General features: G+C 44.4%; 1 non-coding gene across 1 annotated transcript; it reads right to left on the bottom strand.

Moving 5' to 3' along the window:
* Positions 1-6,355: 6,355 nt before the first annotated feature.
* Positions 6,356-6,427, bottom strand: Trnan-auu. Its single transcript has one exon. It is a non-coding gene; the product is annotated as a tRNA-Asn (tRNA).
* Positions 6,428-17,139: the final 10,712 nt, after the last annotated feature.

Raw genomic sequence — 17,139 nt, 5'->3', positions numbered from 1 at the left:
ACAGCACTTTACCTACTCAGCTATAAAGAACAAAAAAGACATATATCATCAATATTAACGTATTAGCGTATATTGGGAAGCCATTGGTTAAACAATTGTATTATCGCATCTTGTTTTCATGATTCCAAACTTACTCATTCCTTTGTGCAGAATTCTCCTATCTTAAAATATTCATACAGCATGCATACTATAGTAAGCGATCCTCATTTATACTGACAGATATAGAATAATAATAGATAGATAACAGCACTGAAAGCAGAAAATCGGAAACAAGGCTACTAACAGCTGGGGACCTGGGTTTGCCAGACCCATAATACCCACATATCGGATATTCCCCTGAGTTTTGCATTAATTCAACACAGATCTTGCTTCTCTCAGGAGCGACTCTTTTCAATTTACACAAACAACCACAAACAGCATTTCACTCGTTCACAAAGAAACATTTTATCTTTACATATGAACCAACCTAAGTCCTAATTGCACAAGGAAAGAAAAAAACCGCAAACATCACTTCAATCAATCACACAGAAACATCTTTATCATTATTTTTACCAACATATTATACAAAATGCATATGTCACAAATTTAAACTAATCAATTATTTGTCCTCACCGTCTTCTCTATATACCCTGTGTACTCATTTGCCATGTCGCTCATTTGTTCCGATTGGGCGCCTTCTGCGCTGATCATTTGTCATTGCCGGTTTTGTTCATTTCCATTTGCTGGATTATGTCTAGGGTTTGCCGGCCGAATTTCAACATCATGTGGTGCTCCGCCTACAATCCTATTCCCATAGTGTTCATCGTAGTATAGATTCTGGTTGCCGTACGATCTTGTCCACTTCCTCGATCATTTCCGTTGTTCCACCTGTGCTCGCGAGTGTTACCCCAGTTTCTATACGGCCGGTCCCGATTATTGTTCCGTTCGCGTCGCGACGACCAGTTACGCCATTGATTAGTACCACGGCCATGACTTCGGTCGCGCTGCTGTGCCCCGTAATAACTTTGTGCCTGATTAGGCGGGCATTCTCCTGTATTGTATTCCAACTCTTGGAGAAGTGTCTTAAACGTTTCCACGTCCTCTTTGCATCGTTCCGCAAGAATGACGTGGCGCAAGTGCATCGGCAATTTGGTGATGCATATCCTAATTTGTTCCGCAGGCCTGTATGGGTCATATAGAAATTGATTTGCCTGCAGCATGTGTTCGAATAGGCATGCTGGGCTGCCGAAACCAGACTGGTTCAAATTTGGCAGCATAACTATGCCATGCTTGACCCTATCTTGTGCCGCTTCCGACCAATAGGCAGACAGAAAGGCTTGTCAGAACTCCCGAGTGGAGTTGCAGTGACACGCTGCCGACCTCATGCGAATCACCGGTTCGCCTTCCAAATAGCCGCACATATATTCCATCTTATGTGAACTTACCCAGTCGGGGGGAAGACAGAACTCAAATTGCTCGAGCCATGCTCGTGGATGTATTCCTTTTTGCGAATTTCGAAATATCTCAAACTTTTTCACCGTAAGGAAATGTTTGAAATCAAATCCCCGCATTTCCTCCTGGCGAGGCCCTTGAATGTTTCTATTTTTCTCATGTCTGCCCCTCAAAATACATTCTTCCCTGTCGTCAAAATCTCCCTCGTGGTCGGAGTGCCTCTCTGCACTGTTCGTACAGCTATTTTTAGTGCTATTGGCGAGTTCGGAATCACACCCCATGCGGCTTTCCAGATGTACCACGCGTTCTTGTAATTCGCCTGTTACAGCTTTGTGCCGCCTGTTCACTTCGAACTGTCCCTTCTGAAATCTAAGAAGCGAACGCACTTCTTCTGTCTCTACGACCGCTACCGGTGTAGTATTGTTATCGCTCTCTGTCACCTTCATCGTGCCTACGATGTCCGCTAATGCCGCAATCTTATCATGTATTTGTCTGTTGTCCTCCGTCCCAGTCTGCTTCAATTGTTCTACTTGCTGTTCGAGTGCGTGAATCGCTTGACTGTTGTCCGCTACTGTGTTGCTAACGGATGCGGGACAATGCGTTTCCGCCTCCTGGACCCTGGAGAGTACCTGCTGGTATTCCCTTTGGCATTCTTCTCTCAGAGCTTGGAAATTCCTAAGTAGCTGTTCCTCACTCTCTTTCATTCGGCATCACGACTCCGCTTGCCCTGTTCTAAGGCTTGCAGACGATCATCGATTTGTTTAAATGTATGGCCTAATTCTTTCATAATATCACTTTTTATTTCACTTGCCAGATTGTTTATTCTTTGTGAGATATCATCGGACACTCTTTGCATCGACTTGTCGACTTTATTTGTCTGATGGATTAGTTTTTCGTCTATTTGTTCGCCTAGCTGGTGGATCGATTTTTCAGATTTCTGCTTCATTTGTTCGCCTAGCTCACGGATCTATTTTTCAGATTTCTCTGTCATTTGTTCGCCTAGCTCTCGGATCGATTTTTCAGATTTCTGCGTCATTTGTTCGCGTAGCTCTCGGATCGATTTTTCAGATTTCTGCGTCATTTGTTCGCCTAGCTCTCGGATCGTATTTTCGGATGATTCTTTTTGTTCTCGGAACGATTTTTCTGATTTCTCTGCGTTTTCTTCATTTTGCTGCAATAAGGCTTTTATGAGTTCTGCCAAATCAATTTAGTTAGTTGGAGGCAAATTAATTTCTCGCTCTGTTGTGAGCCTGTTCGTCCTGTTTTGCATTTCCTCTGAAGTATTCCCCACTACATTTTCGGAACCGTCCGACGTGTTAATATTCGAAATCAAATTATCCCCTTGGTCCATGTTGCTTAAGTTGTTGGACCGCCTACTTTTAGCTTGGTTACGTGTCTGCATTAGTTCAATTTATACCCGGTACACAACACACTAATCAGAATAAATGTATCCCCCAAAAATGACGACAGTCACACCAAAGGTACCCAACCTAGTATGCACTTTTTCACACGCAAAAAAAAAATTATATCTTTGATTGAAGTCAATGCAATTTACAAGCGAGAAAAAAAACACATACATATAAAACACACAAATATAGAAAACAAAACAAGACAAACAACACAACGCCGCTCAACAACGCCGTGAATCTTTTGAAAGTCTGCTCAGAAACAACGCAGAAGTTGTTTGGGCGCTGCAGGGAAAAAAAACTAAGATTATACAACGCTCGCAATCCATCGTTTCAGAGATTCCAGAGTCTAGAGGAATCACAGAACAGGGTCTTCATGTGTAATGTTGTTGCTTTATTTTGCTCTGAAAGCGGTGCTGATATTGAAGACCATAAAAGTGGGTTAAAAGCTGTGAGCTGTCTGGGGAAGTTAACCTTGCATTACTGCGCAACTGTTTCACCAGGTATCCAGTCAAGCTTACCAAATTCCCAACCAGACTAACATTAATTTAAATATTTTAATAGTCATACCACAACCAGTGATATATATATATGTGTGTGTGTGTGTGTGTGTGTGTGTGTGTGTGTGTGTGTGTGTAAATAAAAGAGAATTTCAATAAAAATAAATAAATCAGTTTATATTTGGCAATTTATTTTAACATTGATCATTGAAGTTTCAGCATATTAAACTTGATTCATAACTAAACCGGTACCTTATTTAGGATTGTGAAAATGTGAGTTTGTAATCTTTCGGAACACATCAAATATGGAGTCAAGATTGGGAGACTGCATATAGCACTGCATTCATGAAATAACACACAAAGAACGTTGAAACATATGCAAGAGGAAATGAACCACAACCAACCAATTCAATTTTCACCCAAAGAAGTTACGTTCGTAGCGCTATCCTGTCCGTCATGTAATTACCGCACACTGGTATACTAAATTCATACTAACTCTCTGTGAAATCTTCCCAAAAAGAATACCTGAGGTCTTCTTTGATGATTACACCACATGCTTGACGTGGTCAACTTGGTTTACACAAAGAATGTAACTCCACAATAATTTTGATAATTAAAATAAATTACATCGAAACGCAATTTGTCTAAAGAAAAACCTCGAACTGGTTACTATCGTCTTATTATTAACCTGATGGGTCAAAAAATTGTATAAGCACGTGGTACTGGTCTCAAAAGTACACCCCACGTGGGTTGCACATAAAGAAAAGTTGATATATTGAAAAATATTGTCAAGACGAGATGTTATAATCTCACGCACATTTGCATTTAAGATTGATGATCTTAGCTAGAGTTACTGATCAACACGTGGTTCCACTTTACTCACAAAGTAGTGACAAAGCAACTACCGGAAGATATTCTGAACTTCACACTCGAAGTACAGTGCGTTGCAATTTAAGGCAACATTAGACATTTTAGAGTTAAATCTGAAATGAAGGTGATTAAATTTTCAGGTAGGCTGAACTTAAGAAATCCATTGTCCTACGGACTTGGCAGAGACGCGCTTAGCCGGAGATCTTACCACTTCAGACGCTCGCCGTGGACAGACTGACCTGGGCTCCTACCGAGCGTGCTTCACAAATACAAACGGAAGTGACCAGAGAGACAGCTTCCTGTGCCAACATGACAAGGGACGGACAGGAACATACTAAGAATGGAAAACTCTCTGCTTTTAGAAAGCGTAGCTACCTGTTCCGACGTTGGTCCTACTGTTCTCTAGCAGACAGGCTTGTCTGCTACCATCAAGCATGCAACTAGAAATACATTTGCTCATTCATCCTCTCACACAGAAGGGAAGGAGGATGACAGTATCTTATCATATACAGTATACAAAAGAAAGCAGTTGTTGGTTCTGTATGAAACTGTGACATGAATTACATATAAACTGTGTTTTAAAGTGTAGCGGTGTGACAGATCGTTCTTGTTTATGTGTAAAAGTAACACGTTTCTCTGCTCAGTCTCCTCCCAGATAGTCAGAAACACCACAGTAAATTTAGAAGAGGAATTTATGCCGTAAATGACAACAGATTTAAGAAATTAACATGAAAGGAATCCAACAGAGACCTTTCAAACTGTCTGCTTGCCTCTCACCCAGTGGCGTTCCCCTTGATTCAACCCTCTCAGCAGCTAACGACAATGACAAAAGTCCTCGTAACGTCACACAGTGCTCGTATTCTGGGGCAACGTCTCCTATCCAGCTAAGGCTGACAACGTAGGGAGTGTCTCAGCTCATGTGCTATCTGTGCTGTTTGAAACGTTTTCCGAAAAACCCACTAATGCACGAAGCTCCGTCTCATCGCAGCCAAAGCATATAAAATTTCTCTCCACACTTAAATCCGCTTCGAATAATTACTCCTCAGACATGTTACCTCATCAGCAAGGAAAAAAGATACGTTCGCATAAATTTTTATTGTTTTTACCTACCTTGATAAAACAGTTGAACTCTTATCAGGCTACAGTGCCACTGGCTTAAGTCTATTGGGATGTCTACGTTATCTATCCACTTATGAGGTACCCAACAGGACGAAGAGATCCTAGACGAAAGTAACCAGGTTGTTTTTCATCGCCAAAATTCGGACCGAAATGGGATATATGTTAGTTGCAGTTACTGATCGACAAATAAATGCCACAGATCAAAATGTAAGTCATAAGAGCATACTGGTTGCTTTGGAGTGCAGTAAATGGTGTGGATTCACAAGCTGGGACACTGTCGCGAATAAAACTGTGACCCGTATATACAATTAGTTTCCTTTAATTTACGTCTATGGCCACAAACTTTTTGTTAACTGATTACCGGTTTCGGTCTATAATGACCACCATCAGATCTGTTTTATGAAAACAAAGTCCTAATGTACTGTAGCCATAGTGGCATCGTTAAATGTTAAATGCACAATCAGCACCAGCATCGTCATATATATATATAAATAACATCATGTGCACGAGTCATGTTGTCAGTAGAACTGCTACCACCTGATCATGTTACCTTTTCACCACTGGCTATGTCATGGTAGTGAAGTGGTATGTGTGTGTGTGTGTGTGTGTGTGTGTGTGTATGTGTGTGTGTGTGTGTGTGTGTGTGTGTGTGTGTGTGTGTGTGTGTGCGTTTGTGTGTGTCTGTGTCTGTGTCTATGTGTGTGGTAGTAGGATGTATGGAACCGGCGCCATTTTAAGGTTAGTGGACGCGGAGATCTGAAAGAATGATTGAAAGGAGTTATTGTGTTTGGACGTGCTTATAGCAAAAGAAGTTCCCCGATTTGCCGATGTATCGAAGGGGAGTGTCCGACATTCCGACAAGGAACCGTGCAACACACTCGCAGCCTCTTAACACCGCCTAGGAACAGTGGCTCTTAAATAATATTAGCCGACAAGGAGTGGAGACGATTGTCAAGCCTTTTGAGTGTTAGTCTGTTTCATACAAGAATTAATGTATTTATACAGAGTGTAGCGACGAACGAAAATTTGTACCAAGGCCAGGATTCGAACCCGGGTCTCCTACTCAATAGGCAGATGCGCTAACCACTACGCCACCCTGGCACAGTGGATTTGAACAGCTGCACGAGATACCCTGGCATGCCCCCTCCCCTTCCCCACCTACGAGGTGCATTTGCCTAGAGTTCAGGATGCCCGGTGTCAAACACTACTCTCGGTACAAATTTTCATTCGTCGCTTCAGTATACATGTATACATCATAGGTTTCTGAGACTTGGAAACGCCTCTGGAACCACATACACTCCTGGAAATGGAAAAAGGAACACATTGACACCGGTGTGTCAGACCCACCATACTTGCTCCGGACACTGCGAGAGGGCTGTACAAGCAATGATCACACACACGGCACAGCGGACACACCAGGAACCGCGGTGTTGGCCGTCGAATGGCGCTAGCTGCGCAGCATTTGTGCACCGCCGCCGTCAGTGTCAGCCAGTTTGCCGTGGCATACGGAGCTCCATCGCAGTCTTTAACACTGGTAGCATGCCGCGACAGCGTGGACGTGAACCGTATGTGCAGTTGACGGACTTTGAGCGAGGGCGTATAGTGGGCATGCGGGAGGCCGGGTGGACGTACCGCCGAATTGCTCAACACGTGGGGCGTGAGGTCTCCACAGTACATCGATGTTGTCGCCAGTGGTCGGCGGAAGGTGCACGTGCCCGTCGACCTGGGACCGGACCGCAGCGACGCACGGATGCACGCCAAGACCGTAGGATCCTACGCAGTGCCGTAGGGGACCGCACCGCCACTTCCCAGCAAATTAGGGACACTGTTGCTCCTGGGGCTTCGGCGAGGACCATTCGCAACCGTCTCCATGAAGCTGGGCTACGGTCCCGCACACCGTTAGGCGTCTTCCGCTCACGCCCCAACATCGTGCAGCCCGCCTCCAGTGGTGTCGCGACAGGCGTGAATGGAGGGACGAATGGAGACGTGTCGTCTTCAGCGATGAGAGTCGCTTCTGCCTTGGTGCCAATGATGGTCGTATGCGTGTTTGGCGCCGTGCAGGTGAGCGCCACAATCAGGACTGCATACGACCGAGGCACATAGGGCCAACACCCGGCATCATGGTGTGGGGAGCGATCTCCTACACTGGCCGTACACCACTGGTGATCGTCGAGGGGACACTGAATAGTGCACGGTACATCCAAACCGTCATCGGACCCATCGTTCTACCATTCCTAGACCGGCAAGGGAACTTGCTGTTCCAACAGGACAATGCACGTCCGCATGTATCCCGTGCCACCCAACGTGCTCTAGAAGATGTAAGTCAACTACCCTGGCCAGCAAGATCTCCGGATCTGTCCCCCATTGAGCGTGTTTGGGACTGGATGAAGCGTCGTCTCACGCGGTCTGCACGTCCAGCACGAACGCTGGTCCAACTGAGGCGCCAGGTTGAAATGGCATGGCAAGCCGTTCCACAGGACTACATCCAGCATCTCTACGATCGTCTCCATGGGAGAATAGCAGCCTGCATTGCTGCGAAAGGTGGATATACACTGTACTAGTGCCGACATTGTGCATGCTCTGTTGCCTGTGTCTATGTGCCTGTGGTTCTGTCAGTGTGATCATGTGATGTATCTGACCCCAGGAATGTGTCAATGAAGTTTCCCCTTCCTGGGACAATGAATTCATGGTGCTCTTATTTCAATTTCCAGGAGTGTAGTTCGATGTGATTAAAATCACCTACGCCTGGGTTTCGGGCAGGTCCCACGATTAGCTCGATGCTGAGATGGTATTCTAATATGGCTGGAGAACCTCTGCAATCCTGTTCGAGTTTAAAGGGAATACCATGTGGGCTGAGGCACGAATAGGAATTGGGATTTAGGAGAGAGGTGTGCTAGCATATTCCATGCAATTATGCAAAATCGCTGTGTCATGGTGGCGTAGCAACTAGCGCGTCTGCCTAGTGACCAGGAGACTTTCTAATTCTTCCTCACATTCACTCAGGACAGCAATATTATCAGCACATTGTATCACTGATATCCTTTCATCTAGCATTTTAAAGCCACTCCTGAACCTTTCTTTTATTTCTACCACTGGTGTTTCGATAAATTGAACAGTAGGGACTAGAGACTACATGCCTGTCTTACACCCATTTTATTCCGACCACTTCGTTCTTGGTCGCCCACTCCCTCTTGGCTCTTGTACAAATTGAATATTACCCGTCTCTCCCTACAGCTTACCACTACTTCCCACAGAATTTCGAACATCTTGCACCATTTCGCATTGTCGAACGCTTTTTCCAGGTCTACAAATCCTATTAATTTTTTTTCCTTCCATTACCAAACGCAACATCATAATTGCCTCTCTGGTGCCTTTACGTTTCATATAGCCGAACTGATCGTCGTCTATCACATCCTCATTTTCCATTCTTCTGTATATTATTCTTGTCAGTAACTTGAAAGCAGGAATCAATTATTCAAAATGACAGTCACAACCGCATTATGTACTTTGCCGCCAACCGGTTTCAACCCCCGACGGGGTCATCAATAGTTACCAACCGTGCACAGGCACGGTGACGACTCCAGCGAGCGACCAAATGGTGCAAATTGCCCTGAAGAAGACCCCATCGCGGGTTGAAATCGGTTGGCGGCAAAATAAATAATGCGGATGTGACTGTCATTTTGAATAATTGATTATAAGTAAATTAATCGCTGTTTATCTCTAAAAAAAATTGAATGCAGGAGCAGTTAAGCTGGTTGTACGATAATTTTCGCACTTGTAGATTATATGTCTCCGAAAGTCAGATGGCACGTGGCCAGACTCAGACATTTTACGCACCAACGTGAATGGTCGTTTTGTTGCCACTTGCCCCAATGATTTTAGAAATTCTGATGGAATGTTATTTATCCCTTTCGTCTTATTCAATCTTAAGTCATCCATAGCTCTTTTTTAAATTCTGATTCTAATACTGGGTCCCCTATCTCTTCTAAACTGACTCACGTTTCTTCTTTTATCACATCAGACAAATCTTCCCTCTCATAGAGTCCTTGAATGTATTCTTTCTACCTATCCGTTCTATCCTCTGCATTTAATACTTGAATTCCCGCTGCACTCTTAATGTTACCACCCTTCCTTTAAATATCACCGAAGGTTGTTTTGACTTTCCTATATGCTGCATCAGTCCTTCCGACAATCATTACTTTCTCGATTTCTTCACATTTTTCATTCAGCCGTTTCGTCTTAGATTCCCTGCACTTCATATTTATTTCATTGCTCAGTGTCTTGTATTTCTGAATTCCTGAATTTCTCTGACCATTTTTGTACTTCCTTCTTTCATCGATCAACTGAAGTATTTTTTTCTGTTACCCACGGTTTCTTCGCATTTACCTTGTTTGCACCTATTTTTTTTCCTTCCAACTTCCATGCCTGTCCTTTTTAGAGATGTCATTTCCTCTTCAACTGTACTGTCTACTGTGGTGTTCCTCATTTCTGTATCTATAGCCGTTGGGAACTTCAGGCGTTTCTTTTCAATTTTTTGGTACTTCTGTATCCCACGCTTGCGTACTGATTCTTCCTGACTAATCTCTTAAATTTCAGCCTACTCTTCACCACTACTACATAATGACCTGAGACTATATCTGATCCCGAGTACGCCTTTCAATCCAGTATCTGATAAAATAAGATGCCATAAATGATAAACAAATTAAGCAACACAAGTTGTGTGGCAAAGTAACGAGCTGTTCAGAATAAGCATCACGATACTACAATCGTGGCACTTACATTTCCCCACAATCAGCAAACTATGCACCCGTAAGTACCAAATGTTGGCTGGGAGACGAGTGACCCACACAGTGGTCGGTGATCGAATGGACATGAAACACGGATCCCCCTGTAACACTTTCTACTTTCAAGGAAACTCTGTATGTAGGGAGCAACCACATGCTGTTGCGATTATGGACGACGAGATACTGGGATGGAGCGGTGTTCCATCGACTGGTCGGTTTTTTCATGCCGAGCTCGGTGGCAGGACGACTCAACTCGTCTGCGTACACCAAATTTTAGTGCGGTAGCAACAGACGTTCCCAAGCTGATCAGGTGTCGTCTGATTTATGAGCAGAACAGGCAAAAATTTCATGCACAATTACTCATATTTTCAGGGGATGGCGCCGGCTGGGGTGGCTGAGCGGTTCTAGGCGCTACAGTCTGGAACCGCGCGACCGCTACGGTCGCAGGTTGGAATCCTGCCTCGGGCATGGATGTGTGTGATGACCTTAGGTTAGTTAGGTTTAAGTAGTTGTAAGTTCTAGGGGACTGATGACCACCGCAGTTAAGTCCCATAGCGCTCAGAGCCATTTGAACCATTTTGAACCGGGGATGGCAACGGCAACACGGCAGTTTCCACTCTGGGCTAGGAGATGTGCCGGCTCTGCCAAAAACAGGACGAAACAGGCTACAGCCTTACTTCCGCGAGAAGCTCCCAGCTCCCAGGGAACCTTCGTCTTCCCGAGATTCACTCACCGCCTCCTGCCAAAAAAGAGTATCCAGGGACGAGACCAGGAGGCACTTTCTCTGCGAGAAAAACGCATTGCTTCCCTCATGTCAAATGTGCCCATTACATTTTTAATAAAATTAACCACGAAATGGTGGCAAAAATGATTCAATGTATGACAGTAATATCACTAATAAGTCAGCAAATAGGGAAGAGGGAACCGTCAGCGCGTGGCTTACAGTCGCTTAACACGACCTAGGTCACACAGTTTTGACCCAGATCTCTGACACTATATAATCAAAACGTCAGTGGTGCCAAACATTTTATATTCTAAGGTCTGACGACGGGTGAAATGCACTCTTTGAAGTAACACTTTCAGAGCCTTGTGGGAGAGCTTCATGCTGTTGCCTTCTCTGCAAAATAACACCAACTTACACTGATACTTAGATACTAAAGTTCGTTTTCTTTTTCTCACTTTCACTCCTGTCTCACTTTGTCCTCAAGTATCACATTATCGGTCATTCTCAGTACATACAAACCAGTATTATTAGACCGTAAAACTGTGGTCAGAGTAATCTGCGGTGTCAGTTTTTGAACTTCTTTCAGGCCATTGTTCAAGCTTCTCAGAATTCTGACTCTACCGTCTGTGTTTTTAACATTGATTATTGGGATTTGTAATTAATAACGTGAACTCACTCACAACAAAATGCAGCATTTACTCTTTGATTACTTAACAGAAGAAATATAACACTCGGATAACACGTCCAAATCAACTGCACAGACGGGCATGCAATGTTCATCATGTTTTATTTTCAGTAGGCTGCCAGTAGAAATGAAACAGTCGAATGGTTAATGCAATAATTTGAAATCCAGTTGGCAGTCTTTTTGTGGCACATTGCCTTTATTCTATTGAATTCCTCACAGCACCTCAGAGCATTTCTCACTTATTTATCTTAAGGCGCCTTTTTTTCCTTATAGAGGCTAACTTTTTGTGTGTGCACCTGCTTTAATAACAAATATGTTTTTAAAGGCCGGCCGGAGTGTCCTAGCGGTTCTAGGCGCTACAGTGTGAAACCGCGCGATCGCTACGGTCGCAGGTTCGAATCCTGCCTCGGGCATGGATGTGTGCGATGTCCTTAGGTTAGTTAGGTTTAAGTAGTTCTGAGTTATAGAGAACTGATGACCTCAGAAGTTAAGTCCCATAGTGCTCAGAGCCATTTGAACCATTTGTTTTTAAAGATTCTGCCTTGAGCTAGCACGATTTTCTTTTTTTATTTCACCCGTACACGTTTCGGCAATGTTCCACTAGTTTCAGTGGGTTTCTTTTATTTCTGTGTCGAGCAACAGGTAAATGTTACTCGACAATACATACAGTCTTCAAACTGATGTCCTTACATTAAATCTGCATTAAATAGCAACTTCATTAGAGTTCTATCTTTACTTGGAACGAAACACTTTTGTGGCTACAACGAAACTATTACTGTTTGGCTTATTTTCGCATTTCCTAATGTTATTTACGTTACTGCTACTATTCATTTGTTATTCTCTGCTGTGAACACTGCTCCGTCAATTATGTTTATCGTTTGTTAAAAAAAAAAATGGTTCAAATGGCTCTGAGCACTATGCGACTTAACTTCTGAGGTCATCAGTCGCCTAGAACTTAGTACTAATTAAACCTAACTAACCTAAGGACATCACACACATCCATGCCCGAGGCAGGATTCGAACCTGCGACTGTAGCGGTCATTCGGTTCCAGACTGCTCCGCCTAGAACCGCACGGCCACTCCGACCGGCACCGTTTGTTCATGAAGTTGTTGTAACTGTTCAGGAAAACCTTGTTTCCTTGTTAGTTGAGATGGACGTTATAAAACTTATGAGTATGGGAGGTGTATATAATTTGTTTTAACATGGCGCTCACGTGGTATCATAGACTCTGCTAAAAAAATAGACAAAAACCAAAAGGGAAACTGGTGATCCTGATGGGGTCGCTGTCCACACCGCAGAAGTAGAACTAATACAGCTGTTTATTAAAAAGGAATTATGGTCTCTTTTCCGTCGTGTTTCTTCCTGCTTTCCTACTCATGCGTTGTTCGCCCTCGCTTGAAGTTCACCTATGTAGCCGGATGCGTCGCAATCGAGGTTAACCATATGCGACGTATGCGATACCTTCTTTGAGGAAGTCCTCGTGCTCATTCTGTGGGATGCTTTTGTTTACTGGTATCCAGAGAAGGTTCATCGAAGCTGTGTGGGTCGACACCTGCTCTAAGCCTGCCCTTGACCTAAGGCTCGTCCATAACACAAGATAAACGGAATGATGTCACGCTGTTTAAAAAAAAAAAAAAAAAAAAAAAAAAAAAAAGCTAGCCATACTTTCGAGAGGGTGGAGTGTTTAATCTCCTTTCTGAAATCCTGATATAGGTTTTGCATCATTTCAAAAATTAATTCAGGCAAATGCCCGGATGGTTCTTGCTATAAGTCCACGGCCGATACCTGGAAGATCCTTGTGAAACTAGACTTGTAAGTACGTAAATGACAGTGCATAACGAATTTATATTGTCTTTTAAAAATTCGTAATACCACTTCATGTCTAATATCTGTGTAAAAGTGTTTCAAGAATGAATTAAACTGCTACTACTACATCGCAGAACACAACTATATATTGCACGAAAGCTGCTGTGTCACGCACTAGAGACAGACAAACGACTGACACTTTAGGCTGAGAAAAGGACCCAATCAATCCCAAGAGCAACCACGGAAATATTTAATAATGTCTGTGCTCAAACTAGTGAGTGGATTGCCAATTAATAAACCGACTGTTTAACGGGGATTAGAATAAAATAGAAATTGACGTGCCCAGTAGGTTTTACGATTAGAGAAAATTACAAGACGGGAATCATAACTCACATCCCCCATTTCTGCACTTCACACGTTGTTCCTGACCCCAGTTCCGTACGGCGCCATGAGACGCAGCGGTCGGCTCGTAAAAGATTCTTATATTCAACCTTTTTTCCTGCTTTCCGTGCTTCTGTGTGATAAATGGCCAGTAGAACTAGTGTTCCTGTTGACCTTTCCGACAGCGGGCAACATATGGTTCGCCTGTTTCAGAATTCCTCATACAATGTCGCGGAATTATGTGATGCAGGTGATTCTAAAAGTGTGTCAGCGATTCTACTCGTGAACATTGAACGAAATATTCGTGTATCTCGTCTACCGTTCTTTAGACTTTCTAATTGTGTCTGCCAATGTATACCGTGAGGTGTTACTAGCCTTACTACACAAAGCTGCATAGGTCGACAGATATCTGTTTTTGATGCATTTTTCACTATTCACAGGTGTGTATTGCCTTTTAATCAATTTATTATACCGAGCGAGGTGGCGCAGTGGTTAGCACACTGGACTCGCATTCGGGAGGACGACGGTTCAATCCCGTCTCCGGCCATCCAGATTTAGGTTTTCCGTGATTTCCCTAAATCGCTTCAGGCAAATGCCGGGATGGTTCCTTTGAAAGGGCACGGCCGATTTCCTTCCCCATCCTTCCCTCACCCGAGCTTGCGCTCCGTCTCTAATGACCTCTTTGTCGACGGACGTTAAACACTAATCTCCTCCTCCTCAATTTATTATAAATAAATGATTCATTTTAAGCTATGTAGGTAGAACGTTATGCTTTTGATAATTCCCATAGTTAATGACTCTGAAAATAACGTGAACTATCTATAAATCTCCACTTGCCAATTTTCCTCGTCTTTAAATGTAAGAATTTTATTCTTCATGTTGTTAATTTAGTTCCCGACCTCTCTTCAATTTGTTTATTTATATGTGTGTGTTTGGTTTCAAACTGATATTATTCAAGATATTTCGGATATATGAGTGTGTGTCTCACTAGAATGTAAACCAAGGAAAAGTCTCTAGTGAAACATACACTCCTGGAAATGGAAAAAAGAACACATTGACACCGGTGTGTCAGACCCACCATACTTGCTCCGGACACTGCGAGAGGGCTGTACAAGCAATGATCACACGCACGGCACAGCGGACACACCAGGAACCGCGGTGTTGGCCGTCGAATGGCGCTAGCTGCGCAGCATTTGTGCACCGCCGCCGTCAGTGTCAGCCAGTTTGCCGTGGCATACGGAGCTCCATCGCAGTCTTTAACACTGGTAGCATGCCGCGACAGCGTGGACGTGAACCGTATGTGCAGTTGACGCACTTTGAGCGAGGGCGTATAGTGGGCATGCGGGAGGCCGGGTGGACGTACCGCCGAATTGCTCAACACGTGGGGCGTTAGGTCTCCACAGTACATCGATGTTGTCGCCAGTGGTCGGCGGAAGGTGCACGTGCCCGTCGACCTGGGACCGGACCGCAGCGACGCACGGATGCACGCCAAGACCGTAGGATCCTACGCAGTGCCGTAGGGGACCGCACCGCCACTTCCCAGCAAATTAGGGACACTGTTGCTCCTGGGGTATCGGCGAGGACCATTCGCAACCGTCTCCATGAAGCTGGGCTACGGTCCCGCACACCGTTAGGCCGTCTTCCGCTCACGCCCCAACATCGTGCAGCCCGCCTCCAGTGGTGTCGCGACAGGCGTGAATGGAGGGACGAATGGAGACGTGTCGTCTTCAGCGATGAGAGTCGCTTCTGCCTTGGTGCCAATGATGGTTGTATGCGTGTTTGGCGCCGTGCAGGTGAGCGCCACAATCAGGACTGCATACGACCGAGGCACACAGGGCCTACACCCGGCATCATGGTGTGGGGAGCGATCTCCTACACTGGCCGTACACCACTGGTGATCGTCGAGGGGACACTGAATAGTGCACGGTACATCCAAACCGTCATCGAACCCATCGTTCTACCATTCCTAGACCGGCAAGGGAACTTGCTGTTCCAACAGGACAATGCACGTCCGCATGTATCCCGTGCCACCCAACGTGCTCTAGAAGGTGTCAGTCAACTACCCTGGCCATCAAGATATCCGGATCTGTCCCCCATTGAGCATGTTTGGGACTGGATGAAGCGTCGTCTCACGCGGTCTGCACGTCCAGCACGAACGCTGGTCCAACTGAGGCGCCAGGTGGAAATGGCATGGCAAGCCGTTCCACAGGACTACATCCAGCATCTCTACGATCGTCTCCATGGGAGAATAGCCGCCTGCATTGCTGCGAAAGGTAGATATACACTGTACTAGTGCCGACATTGTGCATGCTCTGTTGCCTGTGTCTATGTGCCTGTGGTTCTGTCAGTGTGATCATGTGATGTATCTGACCCCAGGAATGTGTCAATAAAGTTTCCCCTTCCTGGGACAATGAATGCTCGGTGTTCTTATTTCAATTTCCAGGAGTGTATATGGAAGAATTAGTAACATTTATAATATCACTTGTAATAAAAGCTCTTACTCGTCAACGCCCAGTGAATACAAGGCGCAGAACATAAGCTTCAAAATAAACAGTTGTGGGTAGTAATAGTATCCTAAATACACTGGCACAAATGCACGACGATTATCGCGTTTTCAATAGATGTGAATATATTATACTCGCCCATCACACAGGGTTGCCCGATTACATGTTTATCCAGTTCACTTTTTGGACATAGAAAGGTGTCAAATATATCTTTCATGTAAAATCAGAGTAATTTTACTTAAATGGTTCAAATGGCTCTGAGCACTATGGGACTTAACATCTGTGGTCATCAGTCTCCTAGAACTTAGAACTACTTAAACCTAACTAACCTAAGGACATCACACACATCCATGCCCGAGGCAGGATTCGAACCTGCGACCGTAGCAGTCGCGCGGTTCCGGACTGAGCGCCTTAACCGCGAGACCATCGCGGCCGGCGTAATTTTACTTACATATTTATAAAAATATAACTGCATTGTACCGAAGTCAAATGTTTTCCGGACTCACTAGAATACACTAGTGTGCAGAAAACAAAAGGACGAAACCAACATTCGTATGATGTGTCCTGTGAAGTAACAAGGCTAGATTAGAGTAGGACCATATATAGAAAGAACAGCTACAGTGTAGTGCAGAAGATAAGTGAAATATATACCCAATGATACGAACTTTTATTCAATGACAATAATTTCACTGAAGTCTCCACGATCTACACACATAAAAAAAAAATTTGCATCACCTCGGTTCCAAGAGTTCCGGAACCCGTACAGAAAACTGGAACAGAGATCAACATAAACATCATTTCCGCCCTTTTTATTGCTCATGAAAACCGCACACTTCGTGTTCTACCACTATACAGCGAGACTTTCAGAGGTGGTGGTCCAGATTGCTGTACACACCGGTACCTCTAATAGCCAGTAGCACGTAATGTT

Source organism: Schistocerca americana, chromosome 3 (assembly GCF_021461395.2).
Source record: "Schistocerca americana isolate TAMUIC-IGC-003095 chromosome 3, iqSchAmer2.1, whole genome shotgun sequence".
Lineage (NCBI taxonomy): Eukaryota > Metazoa > Arthropoda > Insecta > Orthoptera > Acrididae > Schistocerca > Schistocerca americana.
The sequence above is the reverse complement of the archived record's forward strand: the minus strand, read 5'-3'. Positions and strand labels throughout refer to the sequence as shown.